The sequence below is a fragment of the Strix uralensis genome, chromosome 4 (genome assembly GCF_047716275.1).
Source record: "Strix uralensis isolate ZFMK-TIS-50842 chromosome 4, bStrUra1, whole genome shotgun sequence".
NCBI lineage: Eukaryota > Metazoa > Chordata > Aves > Strigiformes > Strigidae > Strix > Strix uralensis.
The window spans coordinates 38,603,114-38,628,380 of NC_133975.1; positions in this window are offsets into that span (position 1 = coordinate 38,603,114).

Here is a 25,267-nt window from a genome sequence, read left to right on the forward strand (position 1 = left end):
TCACCAATATTCTTAAAATTTTTCATTTTCAGTATAGTTCAGTTCATAATTCTCATACTTGGAAATTATTTGATGCTGGACTGCTAGTCAGTGTTTACATCACCCTCCATTCTCACAACAAAGGGGTGTTTTGTTTTGTTTTTTTAATTTGCATTATAAAGTATCTTTCAATACAAATAAATTACAAGACACTTCACAACTAAGGGCGTTGATGATACACACTGACCAATATAGATAAACTAAGCAATACCACACGTAGTGCACCTCTCAAGAGACCCAAGGATCTATATGGATAAAATCCAATTACAGGATCTGAGCTTGAATGTAGAAAAACATTGAAGTGTAGCATCTTCAGGCTCAAAGACAGAAACCATCTGGCATAATACGGAGAAAATAGAAAGCAGAGCACCAGAAAGATACCCTAGTAGTACAGAAATGTCATAGCACATTCAGTAGCCAAAAAAAATGCCATTTTTTTTTTTTTTTTTTTAATTTAAAAGCACAATCTGTCCAAATAGCATTAGTCGTAAAGGAGTAAAAGGTAGTTTGACCATGCTGGAATTCAAATACTTACAACTTCAGTTTACTCAACACCAACAAAGAAACATCATAGCACACCATAAAACAGAAGTATTTAATTAAAAAAAACTATATATTTGTAGCTATTTATGCAGAATTCAGGAGGAACGTGGTTCCCAACAATAACGTTCCTATCAATATAGCTTCTATTAGTGTAAAGCTCATTAGAGATAAGGCACAATGTAAGTGATACCCCATGCATAAAATTCCACACGATTTCATAAAACATTAGGGATGCTCAGGTTCTGAACTTACAAAAGGTGTGTATTTGATAAGAAAACCTACAGATCAAGATTTGGAGTGCCTTGAGACACCACATCTAAACATCTAAAACTCAAGAATGCTGGGATGCATCTACTGCACAAATAAATTATAAAGTTACATGCAAAAGAATTTTTTATATTGGACATATTGTAACTTATTTGAAACAGGTGTGAGATGTGGTTAGATTATAAAGGTTGCTGGTAGATGGATGTAGACACGCTTGCAATAACACCAGGTCTTAAGATTTTTCCAACTTACTGATGCTGTAAAATGAACTAAATAGCTTCATTATGTTCAATACCACTGGACCTCAAAGTTCACAATAAACATTGTTATAATCAGGAAGCAAGAGTCATTGATACATGCTGCTTTGTCATATATTTTATTTTTCCCAATGCTTTTTTTCTTTCATTAATGTAAACACAAGACATTCACATATATGTGTTTGCTTGCTGTAATGATATTACAACAAATAAGTGTTCAAATCATCCTTTTTACTACTGTTTCCAAAGGTCTATGTCCAGGATTTTTCCAGGTACTTTTGTCTACCACTGCAGTGCTTTAGATTGAGAAATTGTTCCTTAAATACAAATATTTATGAATGTGTTACTTTCGGTTCAGTGGAAGCCTTTTTCCTCTTTTGTTTAATAGTATATTCTCCTCTTGTGTCTAAATAAAAATATCCACTTTGAAAAGTGCTTAAGATTACTTATCGAAGGTTATAGTTAAGTTACCTCAAAATTTACCATAAATATGTTTCTTAGTACCTGACAAACAACACTTTTTCTCCTGTGGCTTTGTAAGGGAGGCATTGCAATGAAAAAAGTCATCACAGAGTTCTATGCATATAGCTTTGGTAGATGGTATTTTCTTTTATATATAAAAAAAACCTCACCACTGAAAGTATATTCTCACTCTATTTATGATCTCTCGTACAAACTGGAAATACATAACCCTGATGTCTACTGTAGGTCTTTTAACCAAAGAGCATGTTACAGACACATAGTAAAATGACGACACCTAATTTTCACAGCAAGAGATAAAATGTTTCTGAAAATCAATTCCTGTTTAATTCACAGTTAGCTAAATAAGAAGTCAGCTGCTTATAAGTTACATTTTCTTTTAGTTTAGTTTTTTTACTTCATGTTATCATCAACTGTACATCATAGCTTTTGGAAGGTCATGAAACCTTAACTGAGGCAATTTTAAAGAAAACTTGTGCTTTGCAAACAAACTACACTAGGGAAACTAGAAACCTTTCAGTCAAAATACAACAGTTTGTATTCCAAATATATGGAATGGATACTGATATATTTCCAACTTTTAACCAATTGCAAATAGTTGTACCTATTACATGAAAACATTATGAGCTCTTTTCCTCTGCCAATACACTGCTATGCATAACGCCTACCTATGGATTTTGGTAAAAATTAGTAAAGCAAGAAGCAGTTGATTAGATATTTCGTTATTATAAGAACTGTCCTGGTTTAACCAGGATAGGGTTAAGTTTCCCCAGCAGTGGGGGGGAGCTCTAGCCGGGTTATTCAGATACCATGCGGACGTCACATCCTGGCAGGTCACATTTTCCTGGCGCGGAGCGCGGTGCACTCATGGTTTTGTACATCGTGCTTCTCACTGCTGTATTTGGTAGCTATTTTGCTCTGTTCATTGCTATCGCTATTACTGTTATTGTTATTGTTGTTGTTGGTTGTGTTGCTATTGCATTGTTGTATTAAACCTTTCCTTATTTCAGTCTTGGGGCTTTGTATTTCACTCCCTTTGTGGGGGAGGGGCAGCGGCCGCGTGGTCTCAGACCCCGGCGGGGGCTAAACCACCACAAGAACAAAAATAAATTTAGATGGGGTGAGAAAAACAAATTCAGTGATTTTATTATTTGCATGCTTACCAATGCTAACACACGTAAAAGATGGTAGCAATGATTCTCCAAACAAGGGAGGAAATATGTATGTACATGCATATATATATGCATGCATGGGTCTATGCAAGTGCATTTTATGCTTGCATATCATTTTACAGTGTTTAAATGTGCTGTTCCTATTTTCGGTCTAAGAAAATTCAAGGCAGCATAATGGAAGTGACTCGTAGAAGTCTGCAGTGATCAGTGTCTGTAATTTCCACAGGCCATTCAGGACATGTCCTAAGAGTTCAATTCCCCATTTGCTGCCATTCTTCTTACATCCCTGTGCCCCTAATTAGAATAAAGTAAACCATAGAAAGAAAAAGATTAAACTGCGAATAAACCATGTTTATACTACAGAAGGAAAGAAGGAGAGAGAAGAGGTGGAAAAATTTCATCGGAGACCAGATTTCATTCTAGGGCCTTTCCTTGACAGCCCCCCCCCCCCCCCGAAAAAAAAAAGAAAAAAAAGAATAAGAAAAAGTTAAAAAAAGAGAGTTGATATTATTAAAGCTGAAATCATATCTGATGTCTCAGAAATGCTAAGGAGAGATGGAGAAAATAAAGCTCCCTAAGATCTGGACATCACTTCTTAGAATGTTGCACTCAGTAGAAATTATGTATCTACATTTTAATAGAGCTTTCCATAGGACGCTTCCAAAGAATGCTATATTCATGGGCTTACCATCACATAATATTTGCTTTGAGGAATCTTCTTTACGACCTTTACATACCCATACTTTCTGTTCAGTCATAGCTATTAGCTTCTTTGAGTACAAATTAAGTAGTAAAAGTCTTCACCATTTTGTAACTTAAACTGCACTGTAAATCTCATAACTACCTAAAAAAAACTAGGCTGTTCATGTTTGACTCAATCTGATATTTTAAAAAAGACTAAGCCTGACTTGTTATACAGTTATGTATCATTTGAGACGGAAAACACCACACTGCATTATAGCTGTAATGCTGTCTGCAAGACAAGCAGAAATTAATTGAATGTAAACAGAAGGGAAAGCACACTATCCTTTAGATCGAGCATAATAAATCACAACCAAAGGTAAACATTTTCCATTTTACAGATTTCCACAATATTATCCAAGTATTGTTATGCTGCATTGATATAATCTGTTGCAACATAAGAGTTGCCTTTTCCCCACAATAATTCATTAGTAATATAGGGAACCCAATACTTTTAGAGTATTAATTTCTAAACTCTGTTGAGATGAATGAGCATGTTTTCATTCTGGTATTTACCTACTGAACTCTATATTTTTGTTACTACACACGTATGTTATGTACATAAAGTGGATAGGTATGATGAATACAAAAAGAGCACAGGATAAAAGGCATTGAATTACAATGAATACAAGACACTACTCATTCTGTGCCACTCACATTAACAGAATGTTATCCCCATGCTTTTATACCATGTATTAAAAAAAAAAAAAGCAAGCTGCACTGAAGATCTTTTGCAAAGATACATGTTCATCCTGCCTACACCTAGCCAGGAGACAACAGTCAAAAAACCTGTGTTCTCAAGCTATAGTTCCATAACCATTAATACTGGATCTGTGCACAGCAATACAGATTTGATTTGTATTAGACATGAGAACACAAACACATTTTTCCCTCAAATTAGATGGTGCAGACAATATAGCCTCTGTGATAGCTTTATGCTCTACACTGGTTACATGACAGCTACGGTAGAACAGATAATAGTCAATCTGGCATAAAGCCTGACAATAACGTTAACTTGTCAAAATTCCCAGAAAATTGTTGAGTTAGCAGAATATGTTTGTACTGGATCAGTGCTTACCATTATGTAGCTGCAACATTCTTGATTAGAAGTAGAAGCCCTAAAGCCAGACTCGGTCTGCTGTTGAACCGTGGCCTCAGAACAGTTTACCACAATTGGAGCACAGTGCTGAGCTGTGGCTTGCTCCTGTTGAGCCAGTTTGCACAGACACCCAGCTGTTCAGTCTGCCATCCATGGAGGCTGAACCACACAGACAGCAAAGGCTTAAAGTAGGAGCAATAATTTACTTCTTGTGGCTCTTAATTTGTGCTAACACAAAGCATGTTACAGGTAATTTCACAGGTAAAGAGTGTATTCAATTGTTTTACTCTTTGGTTTTCTTGAGCTTCAGCGATATACCTGATTTACCCTGAAAGTTTAGCTGTGCAGAAGTTGTGGCTATGAAAACAGTAAACATGAACGTTCATTACACCTTCCAAAATAACAGTTGCTTTTCACTACAGAAACCCAACACAAACTACTAGTGCGGCATGCTTATTTAAAAGCAAAAACCCCTTTCCTTTTTAAATGATGTTACAGACTCTACAACTAGCCTTGAAAATTCCTTCTTTAAATTTTGTAGGCTCACATATAAAGCTGCGAATAAGCTTATCTTGCATATACTAGAAACAAATACTATTTTTTATAGCACTTCATTTCAAAAGTACGAAACACTTTTCAAAGGGTTGGAGCACAGATCTCCTGAGGAATTTTATTATATTTCAGTACTGCACACAGACTTTAAATCACTGACACAATACAGAAAAAACCAAGTCCAAGACTTAGCCATCCCAAAGCCCTAGCTCATCAGAGGTCTATGCTCCTATTCTTAAAATAAAACACAATTCACCTGAGAACCATGGATTAAGGGAATAATGAGCAATATCACAATGAGACACCAAATTTGGTCTTTTCTATCTGTAAAATTATTTTCTATTATTTTTAGGTGTTAACTTTTAAATTAATATAGAATAACATCACCCCAAACATAGTACTTACATATTTAAATTTAGAATAAGCATATTTTATATACGCTTTTGTGCATACACATGCAGTGGGATCCCTGAGAAAGAGCGAGCACAAAGTAAGAGAAATTGTTTAATAAACTAAATTTCCCAGTGGCCATTTTGAAGAATGTGATCCCAATTTGGAATCTGACCATTTTTTTCCAACACAACTAATAGGCCCCCATTTAACTTGCCTTGTTTCTCTTATTTGGTACCACCACTCTGTTCTGTTGGTTGTAACAGTCCCCAAAGTCACAATTACTTTGTGAGCAAGTAGTAGTATTCCCTGTGATACTAACATCATGCAAGTTCCCAGAATAATAGATTCCCCCTGAGCTGAAGACCCTACTTGCTATGACCAGTGGATCCAAAAAGCCTTTCTTTGCCCTATCAAGTTCTGAGCACTACAATTCAGGTTTTGCCATACAGTGCTTTTGACAAGTGGCATTCTTGGGAACATCCCCTATCCCCCTAAAAGTGCAGGTTTCATATAACAGAGTTGGGCAAGGGTGGTCACATTCCTGAGTGATGTATCCCACTCCAGACAGAGGTTGAATCTTCAAAGAAAACCCTATACTGACTAATACTTTCTAACAGTACAAAGGAAGTAAATAGTAGTGGTGGTTAACACAGGCAAACCAACACAAAGCAGAAGTGATTTGCCCATAGCAAGACCGATAGCAAAGTACAAGAACCTAATCAAACACCATTACAATCATAGAACACCAGTTTGGAAGGGACCTCAAGGATCATCTGATTCAACCTGTCTTGGCAAAAGTGCAGTCTAGACAAGACGGCCCAGCGCCCTGTCTAGCTGAATCTTAAGTTTCACAGCATAACAGGAACTGGGTTAGTTGAAACTTGACAGTGAGCAGACATTTCTGACCGTATGTATTCTGAAATGCACTTTTGCTTCCAACAGAAACCTCTCTTAGGCATGTCCACAACACTTACTGCAGTGGCCTAAATGCTGCAGCTCATTAGGCTATTATAGTTGGATCATGTGTCTGCATCCATAGCGTAAGTATAGATCCAAGTCTCTAAAACCAGATTACGATTATATCCTTATCTTTAAGTAGAATGCATACTTATCTTCTTTGACTTGGGAAAGTGAAGAATTCGAAAGAAAAAAAAAGGAAAAAGTCTTCACACAATTGACTTTGAACTACTGCATAAAAAACCTGAGTTAATGTATTCTGTGACTTTGTTTTAATAAGATTTTAATAGTACACAAATGAAAACTGTTAACATTTTCACATAAAATAGGATCTTCAGTGCTGGTCATTTAGCCTGTCTTCACAGAAGACTTGCTTTTATACTAATTAATTTGCTTCAGACATGGAATGCAAGTCTGCTTGAAGGATTGTCCCCACCTCTTAAGTGAAGCACCTTACTAAGATGAAGCCCATCAGATACGACACATAGCACGGACACAGCCTTGATTAGGAAAAAAATGTGTGGTTTTTTTTTTTTGTTTAAATGTATTGTTTTGTATCAGAGATTAATAAACTCATAAAACCCCAAATCATTCACTTGCTAGAGAAAATGGAAAATGACAGCATACGTTTGGGAACTGCACGGCAAACAGCTGGAAAAAAAAGTCAGAAACAGTAATTACAGGACTGACAATTTTAAGGAATAATACTGTAGGTTTAGATCAGCTCCACTGCATGTTAAGCAATGCACGTTGCATTAGTAGAAAAACTCGCTACCCACAGAGGTTGAGTCAGACCGCAGTTTAACATAACCTAGGATACTTTCAGTAGCTCCATACTTAATAAAATTAAGACTTCTTTCACCCCCCACCCCAAGGATGATTCATGGTACAAGAAAGAAGTTTTATGCTGTTACACCAAAGAAATCTCTTACCAGCAGAATTCTGAAGCAGTCTCTGTGAATTAGTATACAACACTAGCAACTCTCATAAATAAAAATATTTTCCATACTTTTTTAAAGGTCACCTCAGATTGCTTATTTTTAGACTCAGTCTTCACACTGAAAAAATCCTTAAAACAAATATAAAAGTTGCTCTGCAGAAAGTCTGGCACAATAGCTCTAGGATGTGAAGAGCTACATTCAGCTCTATGAAGTGAGACTATTTTACTTACACACTTAAAGACAACTTGTCAGCATTATTAACTATTTAATTCCTCATCAAAAAAAAGGTCAACAAGGTACTTTAAGTTTCACTTTGCAAAACCAATATTACTGTAATATACGTAACCATTAAGAATTATATCTATGTAGATTAATGAGCAAAAAAATGAATGTATGAAAATATTCTTTAACATGTGTTTCTTTAGAACTTATATTGTCGAAAAAAGAGAACAAGCCTAACACTCCTTCTGCACAGTTAAGTTACAAAAAATAGTTCTTATTGTTCCTTTGATTTTGAAAAGTAATGAGCACTAACTTGAGCTCCCAATTTTTGCTAATGCAGAATCTGTGCCTTTTGTAACAATCTGCATGTGAATCACTTAAAAATATGCAGCTTCATTTAATCTGACAGCTCAATAATTTACACGTTGCTTGTTCTCACTTTGAATACTTGGAGCTGAGCAACACCTCCATGCTCCTACTTACATATTCTTACTTTAACAAGCTTAACACAAAACACATTTAAGTCAAATTTAGTAGAATCAGTTTTCAAGTCCAATTAAGTTTTAAGAAAGTGATCTGAAAGTCTGCACAATCTATTATTAAGCAAACCGCATAAGGGGAGCATATTTTAATGAAGAGAATTCCTAAGCTTATCTTGGTTTACAAAGCATTAAAAATTTTAAATATGGTTCTGCAAGGTTTAAGTATATTTCCAAAAATCATTCTAGCTTGTGTAATAACTAATCTCCAGTATGCTTTGGTTTCAGAATACAGAACCCCTGAGAATCTTCCTCATTGGATATGAAATCTGTTGGTTTTTTGTTTTTTGTTTTTTTTTTTTTCATATTTCATGTTTTTATCAGTGTAGTCTCTATAGTGGAAGAGACTACCCTTCTGTAAATCCCAGAAGTTCTCAAGCAACAGAGCTGCTGCATAGCCATAAGATGTAAGTAGAAAAGGAAACCTCTGGGTTGGGTTGAGATAGCTACCATAAATCTTGGAGTAACCTAGAGTCTGGAGCCACCCCAAGAGTAAAAAGGGGAGCTAGAGAAATCAATGACTTCAGTGATTTCTGAATAGTGATGGATGGAAGACATGTGGTGGAGCTGCTACACAATGAGAGACTGAATAAAATTGTATCATTTCTCCTCCTTTCAAACTGACCAGGTTGCAACACTGCCATACCCATCCCTAGCCATTAGACAGCTGCAGCCAGCAAACATAATCAAATTCTAGGAGGTGAAAGACAGACTCCTCTTTAATGCTATGATTCTTTACATAGATCCATGTGAAATTGCTCTGATAAAATGCTTTTTCAGATCATAGGGTTTTTGCCAGTTCCTCTTGTATTCCTTACATCCTTCAGAAAGAACCGGTAGGATTCTAGAATTATCACTTTTATCCCCCCCATCCAGCTATAGAACACATTTTCAGAATTCACAGCATATCAAAAAGGAGAATAAATGCAAGGAAAACTAAGATACTATAGAAAGCATTAATTCATAAAAGTTGTCTTTTTTTTTTTTTTTTTTTTTGCCATGCAAGCTTGGAATCCTTCAAGACAATAAAAAAAAAAAGTTGAAATCTTGTATCCAGAGCCAGTAATAGCAGAAGTTTAATTTATCTATACTTACAAATTTCTCCTTAGGAAGGACTACTTCCACATTTAAACTATGAAGAGCAATACAACTCCTTGGGGAATTTTTGGGAAATAATTTAAAACTGAGAACAATTACTTATGAACACGTGTCTCATTGCTCCTTGAATCATTTCTACTAGTATATAGTTACACTAAGATTCCCAGAACAATAAAGAAAAAAAATTCTCTACCCATGAGAAACAACACTACACTATTATTATACCTCTTAGTTTTCTCATCTGAATGTAGTTTTGAATTGCCCTGGAAAACATTTCTTCTCATGCCTGTTTGAATATGTCACATTGCAAGACATGCTTTTAAGTATAATAAATTGATTGTTGGAAATCCTCGAATGCATCAAAGAATTACAAAAGGATGCACATATTTAATCTCGTGTAATAAACATGAACATGTGAGTACATTTAAACAGTAGAAACAAATAACTTCTGTAGTTTCTCAGGTTTGAGTAAAACTAGAAGTCTATATACACCAAAGAAAAAATAAATTTGTTGTTGTGGGGAATTAGCCTTTGTGTATACATGTTCTGCTAAAATCTAACCAAATGTCAGAGTTTAAATAGATTTGATTTCTTTCATCACAAATCTCATAATTAAACCACTAGACTGCATAAGTCTGAACCTAGTGTTTTTGTAATGGCTAACGTAAGAGATCTGGAAGCAGGGAGACGTACTCAGGAATGTTTTAACAGGGGTTAATCACAGTGATTGAGTCAACTACTTTGCTGGTTGAGCCTCCATGATAACATAAGCTGGTGCAATACCTAGTATGAGAACAAAGATGAAAGTGAGGATAGGTCCCAGTCACTAACAGGAGTGGCTCGTGTTCAGATTCTACTACCATCTTCAGATTGTCTTTATGTCTATAAATCCACTGCCTTGCTGAACCATAAGGCCACCCTGTTTACCATAAGGAAGGCGAAACGTATTGCTCTATACATCACTTGTAAGCCCAGACATGTCCACTTAAATTGTTGGAAAAAATATTTGCAATAGTTTCTTGACAACTTTGAGAACAGGACTACAGTTGTTGTATTGTGAACATCAGTCTCCACATAAATAGCTTTTAGATTAGAGATATACAAATGATAAATATTCCTCTTCAGCACACCAATTGACCAGTAAGATATATGAAACAAAGATAACTTCAATGGATGTGTAATGGAATTTGTAAGAGTCAAAATGGAATACCCACACATCATTTTTTGCTTTATCTGAAAGAGACTCATTTAATTCTATAGTAAGTGGCCTTTGTTTGGTTCGTTTGTTTGTTTTCCAGTAAGCCTTTAAATCTTTTAAACTAGATGATAAATCCCAAGTGAACATTTCATTCAGCATAAAATCAGAAGATTGTCAAAATGAAGCATTTTCTCAATAACTATTTGCAAAAGAAAAGCTAGGCAGTTTGCTAATCTTTTCCCTTCCCTGTAAACTGTACCAGCTCATAGGATCAAATCACCCTGTGACAGGGACCTCATACTTCAGTAGGCTTCATATTTAGCTTAGCTCTTTATGAAAAAAACCTGTAATAGTTCTTTGTTTTTTAATTCCATCAGTGGAGCTTGTTAAAACTGGGACATTGAAATGGGATGTCATCCTCAGACAGCAATGAAAGCCTTTGTAAAGAAAGCTTCCCAGTTTACTTTCATGTTTTGATAAGCTCTGAAACAGTTAACACTGTCTCAATTATCAGCTTTTTACATTAATCCTCCGTAGAATTCCATAGACTTGGGGTAAAAATTCTTCCCTTAGCAACATTTTCATCTCCCGAGACCTTTTCCCCTCTGCCTGACAATTAGCTTTTCCTTCTGTGAAGCTGAGGCAGCTTTCTGTTCTTGGTAACTCCTGTTGTTCTGCAGAGAAATACTTTGGGAGTTTGTTAGTAGTTTTCCCACTCGGATAATATTTTTAAATTATTTGGTATACATGGATCATCTTCACCTCACAAAGAGGTGAAATAGCTTATTAGTCAACATACAAAATACTGAAAGCTCATGGATATAAAGCAGAGAGCTGTACCATAAGAGCATGTATTAGGCATTGCTTGCTGATATCTCATTTCCATAAAGACTGTGAAATATGGTAGGAAACAGGCTAACATGAATCCATTTGCATTAAGAAAAAGTAACAAAAGTGGGAAACCGTGTCTATTTAACCCATTCTACAAGGTTTAATTTTCAGAATCCCATACCAGGGGTCACATCAATTTTCACTTAGACTATTATCTTAAGACACATTTACACAACATATTTTAGACAAAGAGTTCATTTGTTCTTTAGAAGATGAATGTATTCAAAACCGAGTCAACACACAAACAGTAAGCAGAAGTTTAAAAAAAAAAAAACAACCCAAACCCCACAAAAACCTATCCTAAGACAAAAGGTGAATTTGGATCTACAGATAACTTGATTGATAATGCTAAAACTGTAAGGTATAACACAATTATTACATCACTTCATGTCCTGGGTAAATGTTGATGCAGTAATTACGTAGTCACAGAAGTTAAAGATTCGTGTCTCAGGGCTGCTTATAGACAACCTGGCATATTCCGAGTAGACCATTTTGTAGTGAGTTTTGGCTAATTTACCTACAATAAGAGTCAGTGACAGAAATATTGGAAAAAGAAAACACAACTCTTAATGCTCAGCTAAAATTACTGTTCCTCCACAGACTGTCCTGGTTTTGGCTGGGATAGAGTTAACATTTCTTGAGCTGGGAGGGGGCACAGCTGGAGTGTCAGGCCCAGATTGACCACTGGAGTATTCCATATCATGTGATGTTATGCTCAGTATATAAAGGAGGTGGGTTCTCTCTCGCTTTTAGTCTGCGACAGTGGGATCTTCATTCTGTTGGGATTGCTGGCTGAGAGCAGGTTGGGTATTGGTTGGCGGGTGGTGAGCAGTCACATTGTGCATTACTCATTTGTACTTTCCATTATTGCTATTGTTTTGTTACCATCACTAAACTGATTTTTATCTCATCCTATGAGTTTTTTCCTTTTTGTTTCTCCCCTATTTCCCAGCTGGGGGGGAGGAGTGAGTGACCGTCTGTGTGGTGATTGGCTGCCAGCCGAGTTCAAACCACGACACAGATATTTTAGAAGACTGTCAGCACTCTGTAGTCTACTTTCCTTAAATAAGTGTCTTAAGACAAATATTATTTCCTTACCTCTAAAACCAAAATGCAAACTAAGAAGCAAACAAGCATTTGTAGATTATGTATATTAATAAATAATCTATTTTAAAGATAACCTAGCATCTAGAGTTACCTCTGTAGAAGTTATCAGGTATAGTAATGTATAAACCATTGTTAAACTAAACACATACTAATGTAGTGTAATCCCATACCCAGCCATTAACTGTTAGAGAAGGCACACTGATTTAAACCACTACCAACATAAAAATCTTGTTAACATGCTAATAATTAGAAAATATTCTAAAAAAAATTTTTGAAGTGTGCTAAAAGTCAATAAAAATAATGAAGGAAATACTTTGTGAATAGCTCTGCTAAAACTGTAATGCTTTTGAAAAATATAGTTAGTACCAGGCAGTACTTGGTTTGTTATTTATGTTCACATGTAGGTATTCACATTAACTTTCACCAATATCTGTATGCATATACTGTTGATAAGGCGTGTCTTATGGAAAAACTCCATTACCTGTGGATAAATATCCAGCACCACTCACCAGCTTGGTAATGTAAGGTCATTCTAATTACCTTCTCCACACTTTAGCCTCCCCTCCGTGGCCCTAGTAATCATGAGGACTCTTTGAAATGCTGATGCAGCATTATACTGATTTATTTTGAAATATGCTATATGTAATACTAATCATTGGAACTGCATATTGGATATTTTCTGAGGTCATCTTTAAAATTATTAAGCTACATACTCTGAACAAGGCAATCCCACACATTTGAATGCTACATAATCAGTATTTCCTGTTACTAACAGCAGAGAAAGTTATAAATAGTTTCGAAAAAGTTCAACTGTTGGACTAGTTTGTTAAATAAATAAATAAATCAGCCTCTACTGACCGCAGGGGATTTACTCATGCTTCCTAGTGAAGGTAAGGACCTCAGTGCAGAACAAGTGCTTGGAGCAAAACTACTGTTTTGTGCTTCCCATCTTGTGCTTTGTACTGCACAACATCAAGTCAACTAGTTTTTATGATACCCTGATTTGATAGGCTTCTCTATCCATTTGACACGTAAAAATAGCCCTTCTATACTAAAGGGTGAAGTGCACTCTACCAGATTAAGATCATAAAGATATTCCCCACATAGAAAAAGGGGGAAAATTGTAGACTCTTCTGCATATACCTATTCGGATTCTTGATGAAAAGCACTGTCAGATGATCTGAAAAGATCAAAACTTCATATTTCAACCCCACATTGTGGCTAATGGCTGAGCATTAGAAATGACACTGTAGCATCATTCCTATAATTGCCACTCCAGAGGTAGGGGGGCTTCTGACAACAAAGTTGTCAGAACAAGTTGGGCTTGCAGAAGGGAAGCAGCAATTAAAATGTATTTTTACTACAGCAATCTGAAATAATGGGGGGTTTAAAATTTTTTTCTGTGGTGATATTCATGTCCAGTGAATCAAAGGTCTGCCCTGCCCAGCAAATTATTTCCCCCCTCACCCACCCAAAATTTGGCCCAAAGTACACACTTGGGAAGAGCATAACAGAAAATATATATCATCCTTGACTCAGTGCTCTCCCACCAGCAACTTTAATTTAGAGTCTTTCCTGAGCTGGAAATGGTTTTGACTTTAGGGCTTTTTTTTGTTTGGGTTTTTTTGTTTGTTTGTTGTTTTTGTGTTAATTAACTCACAGTTCTTAAGGCAAAGTTTTTTTTATGCTAATCAGCACATGGCAATGGAAGCAGAAATGGATGTTAATTTCAAATTTTATAGTTAATACTGTGTGTAATATATTTGTGTCCCATTCAATTTTGCAGCTAATAGTGGCTTTAATGGTATAACATGTAGCGTTCCCCAAAACAATGTCTTTTGAAGGTTTCCACTGATTTATGTGTTTCAGTCTCCATTTCTATGACAAAGCGAAGATAATAGTTTATGCTAAACCAGAATGAGTTCATTCATAATATCAAATCACTTTATATATAAAGCTATGAGCAAGAACATTAAAAATATGACTTTATTATTATTTACAAACAGGGTTTAGAGATCAGTGCTTTTTCTTCCTGCTATACATCTACTAAAACTCTAGTCACCAACCAAGTTTTTTTTATTTTGTTCACTATATAGAAGCTTTATGGTAGCTTAATTCCATCTTATTTCAAGATAAAAAGCCAAATTCATTATATTTCACTTCAGTCTATTTGACACAGATTTCCCTGTAATGGAGCAGCTAGTTTCCCCCTAATTAGGAAAAGGTTCCCTTGCTAAGAGAGTGACCCTCTGCTCAGCTTTAGTCAGGATGTAGGCATATAGTCTTTCAGAGGCACTTTAAAACCTGAAGCCTGACCCCTCATCACCTATGTGACCAGAGGGCAGCTGTAATAATCAAAGTTTAAGACAACCCTCTTACGTAGGACATTTGTGCCTAATAAAGGGGCTGGCATATACCCCAAGTCACATGCAGAAAGTCAGCTGCATGACTGGCTAAACATGTGTGTTCATCAGAACATCAAAAGATAAAGAAGTGCTTACACAGTGGACTATTTTGCTTATAGAGTGGACCTATTTTCAGTCAAATGAAAAGTGAAAAGGCCTTATGAAGGAATGAGCTGCAAGAATAATTCATCTAGTCTCTTATTCACTCATGTCTATTTGAAAGAATTTCAGTTAAAAAAATTAAGAAAAAAAAAGAAAAAAAAAAGAGGGAGGCAAAGAATGGTCTATGGGTTGACAGATCTGATTCGGTCTTCAGGCCAGAGATGGTCATTATCTAGTCTAGAAGCATCTACACCCATAACCTTTAAAGTTACTGATCATACAAAAATGCATGTTGTGACCGATCTGTACAAATGCACTATTGGTAAACAGGCAGATATTCTCACTTTCTACAGCTATCATATGCCAAAGTCCATGTCTGGATGGATATATATACACACACACACGTTTTATATGTGCCAGATGCAGTCCTCAATGTTTGGTTTATCTTTGCTAGAGTTAACTGAACAACGTAGAAGAGAATCAGCTAAAAAAATTATTCCCATTAGAACATGAACTTAATTAATTCTCCTAAGACTGCTAACACCTTATTCTCAAACAAGAATATAAGTCTCTTCACATAAGCTTGAACACTCACTATCCCATTAAATTCCAGGCAGCAAATGAGCAACTTTTCGAAAGAAACGATACCAGTGGCTAAAATAATCAAGGTATACATGAAAGTGGTAAAACAGAGGAGAATAAGACAGAAAAGATATTACTACAATTCTGATATTTAGGCCAACTGATCTTCTAAGAGTATCTTTTATGCTTTCATTTTCTTTGATCTGCCAACACCAGCTTTTTGTTTGTTCTTCCAGTTTAATGTATTCTGTGCTAGTTGAAGAGCTTTTAGTTATGACCCTCATTTGTGAAAGTTACCCTTGAAAGCATGTCTCCCAGACTATCATCATCATTTTGATTCCATGCTAACAATGCTGCTTTTATGCAAAATAAGCTAAAACCCCCAAATCCACACACATTGTGTGCTTATCTCAAAGCTCATCTGGTTGAATAGCATGACAGGCTCTTTTTCAGTTATTGCTCTACAAAAGTCTCATCTATGTGAATTGGAGTACACTAATTATTTTACATCTGAAAGTAAAATAAAAGTGATGTCTCCAAAATGACTTAATTTACCATAATTTAGAAAGTTTTTATTTAAATACAGCAGTGTTCTTTTTAAGCATATGAGTTTCTGTACTCCGGGCCTACATGTAACAACAGGCTTTTGAACAGTGCTTGAACTGTGCATGTACCGTGGTTACTCTGGAAGACAGAGGAAAACATATTCTGTAAAAACCAAACAACTAATGGATTATCCAGTTTCCTAACATTTTAGAGATGTAAAATCAAGGGAAAAGCACATTCGTATCAACACCATCATTTTCATAAACGTTAACCCTTCATCCTTGAAATAACAATCTTTGTCATTTCTTATTTGCAGCCAAATCCGTACTATTAAAAAAGGAAGAAAAATCTCACACAAATTATTTCCCTTCTCTCTGATTGAGGATGAGCCGAGGAGAACTCTTTCTACATTTTACCATAGATAACCTACCAAATCACTAGAGAGAGAAAAAAAAACAAAAACAAAAACCAAACAACAAGAACAGAACTGGGAGGTGTACCTAAAAAAAAAAAAAAAAAAAAGAGTAGCAGCCATCACTGAAAGATCAGAATAGACAGAACTTCAGAACACAGAAGATACAAGGAAAAAAAAAAGTTTAATTTTACTAGCACAATGCAGTGATGGTGGACGGTATACTTTGGTATACTTTTTCTGACATTTCTATCCAAATTCTGTCACTTCATGTGCCCCTTAACAGGGGATACAGTGAATTCACCTATTCAACTATTTGAAACTGGGGTTTTTTGTGTGTGTGTGTTTTTTTTTTTTTTTTTTAAATATTATACACCCACTGATCAAACTTCCAAGAAGGCATCTAAAACCCCTGATTTTTATAGGCTTTGATTACAGTATAATCTATTGCTTGCCCTTCATATTTGAACATAAGGATACTAAGTCAATCAAAGCCAACTATTTACAGTATTGTGTAACATACTGAAAATGCAGTATCTCTTCTAGCAATCAGCTTTCTCCAGTAAAACAATGAGTATGCATAAGAATGGTAAACTAAAGAGAGGGCCAGATAATGGGCTCCCTGCCGTTCTTCATCTCCTTCAAGTCATAAGATATTTCTACACAGACAAGAAATATAGCTGAACACAGAAAACGTAAATAAAAGCTACCCCTAGTCAGTGGAACAATCCTCAATGTGTCTCTTTAAACAACATGGATTAGAGTAGCTGAGCTTTCAGGACAAACTGTGCTTGGGCCTCTAGATGTACTAAGAATTGGGGAGAGAAGGGGACAGAATTGCTTCACTATCTATTATTTTGCTCTAAGCACTGGACATCAGAATATACTCCTGAAAAGTCACCTAAAATATTTATGCATAATAGGATTTTTTTTTTTTTTTAAATTTCTTTACTGGTTGTGAAGCAAACACATTTCAGTATTATGTTTAGGATAGCAATGCAGTCCACTCTTTTTATCCAAGTGACAGAACTGCAAGTAATTAAGCAGAAAATGCTTCCTATCCAAGATCAAGCACTGCCCCTTAAGCAACTTCTGTGAACCTTTGAAGTTCATTTTCCTCTATGTTGGAACAAAATATCATCTCTACATCTAGCAGATATTTTTCTTCTTTGACATTTCTTCACTGCTTAGTTGAGAGGCAAGTGATATGCCTTGGCTCAATAATATCATAGCATGTGGGGACAAACAGATTGTCCAGTTAAAAATAAAAGATGGTATCAAGGAAAAAAATAAAACCAAAAAAACCAGTTCACCACAAAGCTCCAAAATGAAAGTCTAGTTCTTCCTATTGATTTCCCCCACCCTGGTCTCATTGCAACTGCACAAATTAAAAATCAAAACCTGAACACCCTCAGCATATTTCCAAAAAATGGTATCATGTGATGCAGAAGACCATTTTTCCCCACACAGAGCACACTGTCATCAGGAAGCAAGTTTAAACATGTTTGTGATGATCAGGAGCAATGCAGTTTGCATTTATGTAAATATTTATAGAGAATCCTTCAAAAGTTCTCTGTGGCTTTCAAGTACAACAGACCACTAACAATAAATAAAGCTTGCTCTACAAAAAATAAACCCAAGATTTTCATGTTGCAAATTAAAGCTGATTTCCCCCTCCCCACCTCCCCACCAAAACATTGCTGACTCTGGTTAAAAGAATAGTGAACAACTGAGTCAACATCTGTGTCAATTTATATATACATCAAAATTGCTGGAAGTAAGTTGATTTAAGAATACTCAGTATACCTCTTGATTAAAAGATTTAATTAGCTTTTTATCTAATTCATGACTCATGGAGGTGGAAGATTAGTATAATTGTTTTTGATATCTCACAGGTAGAGATGAGTTTAGAAAAAAAGGTAGAGACTTAAATCTAAGTTCAGAAAACAAATAACCAAAACCAGTCTTAATAACACAGTTTTGTAACAACACTGATTGTTACAGACCCCTCCAAATACTACAGGGTTTACTCTTATGATCTTGCCCAGACACTGCCCCAAGCTATGATGTCCTGAGGCCAGAAACACCCTCCAGCAACATCACACTCTGCTCCTCAGTACAAGACTGTCTGTGTCCCTCCAATAATCCTTGTTCACTGCCTAATGAAAATGGAAGCCAAACTGGAAGGCAATAAAAGATATAAGCTTCCCAAATCAATCCCTTGGTGAGAAGCACAGTAACTGTTATGCATTTACTTTGATATTCAATTGTACAACAGGTATGTGTTTAAAATTCATTTACAGAGGAAATAGAGTCTTAATATGCATACTAATTTCACATTGTGACGTTTTGCATGGAGACTTAAAAGCTACTAAGAACAACAGTGTCTTCATGAAAGACAATAAAGACTTTTTAAAATGATTGTTGATGACGTGTCCAGTGTTATTTTTAAACCTGGCTGCAAATCCCAAAGGCAATAACCTGGAAATAGCTTATCATGAACAAGTTTTGTACCTTTATTTAGTCTTTCAGAACACTGACACACATTATCCTTCTAATATAATTTTCTTTCCAGGTTTCCTGTTACTCATTAGACATAGTAAAACTTCTTGTAACGGTATAATAACTCTCCCACTTTCATTTCTAATAATTTTAGTAACTTCAAAAAAATTGTTTCATAAACACAATTATGGCATTAATGAAAGCACTGAGAATTACAGGCAACTGCAATGTAGGCCTTTACTCTGATTTGGTTCTCCTTTTTGTGAAAAATAACTAAATATTGTGAACAAGAACCATCTGATCCCCCGAGAGAATCTACCTGAAGCATTTCAGCACTAGCCATAGCTGGTAGTCATAACAGCTTTACAGAACACATCTAGAGTGAATGTCACAAAGACTTGTAAAAAACTTCTTCATTAAAAAAATAAAAGAAGTTATACACATAAACACTTACTGTTACTTCCTTGCTGTAGAATCTATGCTCTCACTGAAAGCACGGAGTTACAGTTTGAAGTTATTGCCTGTTAAGAAGTCAAAACAACATGAATATGTTAATTTAATACAGAATAAACTTTGAATTGCAACATCTTTTCATACCATAAATAAGAAACATACCCACAATAAGGTCTATGTTTTGTTTTTTTGGGTTTTTTTTGGGTTTTTTTGTGAATTACAAACCACAAATGCAGGACAAGTGGAAATTATGTCTTAACAGAGACAGTCACAGAATGAGCTAAGAAATGCCACTTGGGACCATAGAAAAATATTTCAGAATGTGCACAAATAAAAACCTAATGAAATGAAAAACAAGCTCTAACACATTTTAATACTCCAGCAGTAGACACAAATTATTACAATGAGGACACATTCTCTTATTACTGGCAAAGTAAAATTCCAAGATTAGGACCAGATAATAGAGATAGGCATTGGACATAACTCTCCTGACTTTTTTAAACATTGAAACCAAGCTGATGGTATCTCCCATTTATCGCTTATTCCATTAGACTTATTAAATGCATCATATCTGAGAAAAATGTAAATGTGACCACATTGCCAATGCCAGTTCTCTTATATCTAAAGCCAGTGATTAAATAGCACAAAAATAGGTTCTCTTACACTGTTGTATTCCAATTTTGACATAAAACCTGGTATTGCTACAGAATAAACAAAAAACAAAACCCCCAAAGCATTTTGTATAACTTGCTTATTCTACATGTATAATATTTGTATTTTCTCTTCCTTATACAGAAATACCAATTTCTAGTAACCAAAACAGCAAACAACATGAATTGTATTACACATTGACAAAGACAGGCCTTTAAAAATCCATGAAAGTAGTTAAGCTCAGAGCTAACTGTGTACCAATGCATAAAGTGTCTCCAAATTCTTAATGTGACTCCTTACATGCTACAGTAGCATGAAAAATCCACATCCATGTGCCCTCAGCTACTGAGATCCTAAAATTATGGAAGCAATATAAAGATAAAATTTGTCATTATGGAATGACAAATGATCTTTCAAAGTAAATATGTATTTACACCCATTAAAACATCTTAGTTTGAAGTACTGTTCCATTCCCCCCCTCCACATGCATGTTCTACGATTACTTAAGTAGAATTATATTTTATTTTAAACTCCACCAGCATGTTACATACTTCATATAGCATGACAGCTGATATCTAATACAAAAGGCGAGACATAGTTAACCTGCAACAGAAACACACTATCTGCAGATTTATCAAGAACATGATTTAGATAGAATTCTATATTTCATTTCATCTGGCCTCCAGATAAAAATGGGGGAAAAGGTAAATTATACCGGGAGGGCTTTGCCTAAAAGTCTGCAACTGAGTTTAGACCAGCAACACTTTGGGTGTGTGTCAGGATTTAATGATAAAAAGTAATAAATGAGTCATAAATTGTTTAGCAGTAAAGCAATGAAATTAAAACTTGCATTTTCTTTTAACGTTTTCCACTACAAGAAAACCTAGAAACAGCTTCCAAACTGAAAGCCCATTTTGCCTATTTCAAATGCTGCGATTATGAGGAATTAGTCCTCTAAAACATAGGAGAAGTGAAGTCATCTTTTATTTTCTTGTACAAGTTAAAAAACTCATAATATGTAATAACTCACATCATACACAGTGTTTTTTTCCAATATTACTCAGTATTATTCATTCAGATCATGCAATTTAGACAATTTAAAGATCACTGTTTCCAAATTTGCTAGGTCATTAAAACAGGAGATGTTCTGGTACAGGTTGAGATGCCTGAATAAAAGAGAAACTGTCTCTCAGTTTGGTGTTTTTTCTTTCTTTCTTTTTTTTTTTTTTTTAAGTGTTCTCATTTTATAGAGCTCACTATTGTGAAGCAAGAACCAGATTTAATTTAACATATGAATTAACAAAGGATAGCCTTAGTTCTTTTTAATATTAGTATTACCCATAACAGAATTCTTTGGTTTCTTTCAAATATCCCACTTCTGTTGCTAAAGATATATTTTAATTTATATACATTTTAATTAGCAAGTCTTTACTACCAAAGTGAGAACAATAAAGCCTAGAAACTAGCCATGACCCACTGGTAAAATAATGTTTTCAGTTTTAATTAAGTCTGTTATTCTACTTAAAGCTTGGTTCCTAAATAAAAGGCTTCTGCTTGAATAGGAGCAGTGTGACATCAAAACCGTGCTAAACAGAGGTTAAAAAACATGCTTGGAAATTAAACACTTTGCAATACCTGGTAAACATCAGTTTGTTGTCTTGAACAGGAATATTAACAGGCTATCTTCCAAAGATGCTTATTCCAGAAGAGATGCTTGACACTAATCTCAGAACTCAACTTGTTCAAAGGAGCTAACTTTGAACATCTCTCCTACTAACCCCGTGGCAGGGAACGACGGAGCTCTGCTTGCACTGCTGCACTAAGTTTCAGACCTGCAGCAGGCGTGAGAGCAAAGCAACCATACAACTTTGATATTTGCAAATATCTTTTGCTCTACTGATTAAGGAAAACCACTATTAAAACATTCCTTGTTTACCTGTCTCAGTAAAATTCTGTGCCAGTGCATGTAGTTACTTTGGTTTTTGGACTGCATTATAGACTTGGACTATGACATACAGATAGCCGCCTTATTATATCAAAAGAAAATAAAAGAGCTCACAGCCAAGAATTCTGTAAGCTATATACAGTGACAAACAATATATAAATCCAACAGGCTTTAAAAGCATCCAAGTGGTATGCACCTGGGACTGACTCTGTGTGGTGTAAGGGCCTGATTACAAGACACACACAGTTAAAGTAGGATTAGAGAAGTAGAATGTCTTGTTAGCTTACCCCTTCACACTGCATTAAAAGTAACACTTAAAATTGCACACAAGGACTAGAAGACACACCACCCACGAGTAGAAGCTCAAGCTATTTTGCCTATCAGTGAGAAGGTTAAGAGTAAAATAATAGCAACATGAGAATAGATGGCTCTCTAATCTCATTAATATGCTTAAAGGATTAATGACTGGAAATAGAAGTTAAATAAAGGTTAAAAACTGTATACAACAGAACAGTATTAATAACCACTGTAATGATTAATCAAGATATTGAGAAGATTCTCCATCCATCTGGAGCTTACATGGAGATGAGATCTTCTCTCAAAGGTAAGCTTCAATTCAGTCTCAGTGCTAGGACTTCATGTTACTCAAGGTACTCTCTTCCGATAATTACATGAGCCATTTTGTCATTAGTTAACACACCTCTGCCAAATAATGACAAGTGTCACCACATGACAGTTCTGTGTAGAGCTGTGAAAATAAACCCCCAAACCTCACAACTCTTCACCCGCATAATCAATGTTTAAATTTTGTACAATTAACAGTACTAGCACATTTCCTTTACCTCCCAAACCTTTTGCTTAAGTAGCAAGTGCATTTTAACTCTCTTGCTTTAGTTTCTGTAAGGTATGGAAGTTCTGGTTTGCTCTCTGTGGCTGTCAAAGGCCATTTCTGTGCACCTCTGAACGCAAGTATGCACAAAAGCACGTATATAAAAAACTGCCATCAATTGCTCTGAGACCATGTCTGGACTCCTATTTTTCCCCTTCACACAGAAATTTTGAGTTCTACACGAAGGGCAGTATTAAAAATGTGCATTTGTTCATTTAAACACTTAACGTTACTGAGCGGAGGCACAAGTTCTTATCTTACATGTAGGCAAGTGAACTAACCATTTAGGAACTAGAGGAATGAAACTAATCTTAACTACAATAAAATGTAGTAAACATAAGGATCTGTAAATAGATTTCAGAATCGCAGGTAAAATTAAGTTTTTACATTACGTATTCATGATTAAGAAATACATCTGAGGCTAAAAATACCTGGATCACTCCTGTAAGTTAAATTTTCTAAGCTGTTGTGTTTAAAAGACAGGTGGATCATAAGGCTGTATTTTTTTTTTTACCCCACAGTAATTGCTAGTTCTTCACAATGTTGACTGTAAATATTACATTTCTCCTTTCCCTTTTTAGAAAAAAAACAGAGTGATAAACTCATCAAAAAAGTTTGTTGGTAGGCCAAGGATATCTGATCAAAATCTGTTAAAGTAGAAATGCTCTATTCATTGTTTGAACTATTTTCCATAAATTTTATAGATCTTTCTGTTTAAAGACAGAAGATAGTCATCAGCACATTTTGTTCCTTGAGTGTTTTCTTTCTTTTTTTGTTTTGTTAAATAAGCAGGTGTGGGTGGGCATTTTTCTTTTTTGGTCAGATGAAAGGCAAGGTAAAAGCATAACCAAAAACCGTATACACAAATAAGATGTAGGCAAGATTTAAGAACAGAGCCAAATATTTAACTTCAGAGCTAGAATTTGTTCTTTTTCAAAATCAAAACCTACTTTGTACACATTTTACAGTGCAAAAAATCTGTATATTTGATCACTATAACTTGCTAGAAGCCGTAACAACACAAAAAAAGAAATTGAAGTTCACATGCTGTTGCATGTGTTTTCTCCAAAAAATTAAAGTTATCATCAATTAAAAAAAGCAAACCAACACACATAAAATTAGAGGCTGAACTGTAAGAATTTACTACCAGTTTTACAATCCATATCCTCCAAAATACTTGCTTTTCACAACTAATTACAATGGAATCTGTGCAACAGAAAACTGTGTGAATATTGAAGGTCTGTCGGCACTGAAGAAAGAAGTTGGAGATCAGGTATTCCAAAGCAATTAATTATCACCATATCTAGTTAATAATGAACTACATTTATTCTTTTTGAACTTATGTACCACAAATTGCTTATGTACACCTTAATGTGGAATTGAAAGTGCAACATAAGACTTGCAACTTGCTGGTAGAGATGCAGCATGGAGCTACTTACTGGCAAGCCAAGTAAGCTTGATGGCACTGCTCTAACTGAGAGATATACACTTTTGTAAGAGACTGAAGCAATGTTCATTTTAATTAAATGGACAGACTATTTCCAGGACAGAAACCAATATAAAGAGAGAACTGAAAGACTGAAGCTGTCCATGAGATTTGGGCAGACTGAAGAGGAAAACTAGCTCAAACCCCTCACTGTCCCTTGCCTAAAAGGGAAAGCAGGACCCCAGAGATGAGAGAGGAGACTTTAGACAGAACTTCAGCCTGACTATATCAAAACCTTTTCTTGATTTGTACATTTTATAAGCTTTGTAACTAATTTGTCTATCTGGAATCTGATTAAGAATAAATGAGAGTACTTTTTAACATGCCTGGAGTTAAGCTAATCCCACAACCACCACATGAACAGCAAGAATTTCCTCACCTAGGGCAGCTGTAAATGTACAGGTTATGGCAAGTGAGCATATTGAGAAGTGTCAAGCACACCTTTCACTTTAGCTCAAACATAGTAGTGCTACACAGACCTCTGTTTCAGCTTTGTGTGCTAGGTAGAGGGCTGGCACCAGAGAAATTGGAGCAGTAAGAAGTGTCTGCCAGTGACTGGCAACCATAAGGGGCTGACAGGGCTTAAGATACCAAGGCGCACACAGCATGCTGTTCTGACAGGCTTGAAATGCATTAAAAATGTGCTTTAAAAGAAAAGAGTTAATCACAGAATAATCAAGTCCTTTCCTCATGTCTGCCTCTTACAGCAGGCAGGTTGCTAGGTCACTGGTCAAAACGTATCAAGCTATTTAACCTGTATTCAGTCTTGAACTCATGGATATAAAAAGATACACACAA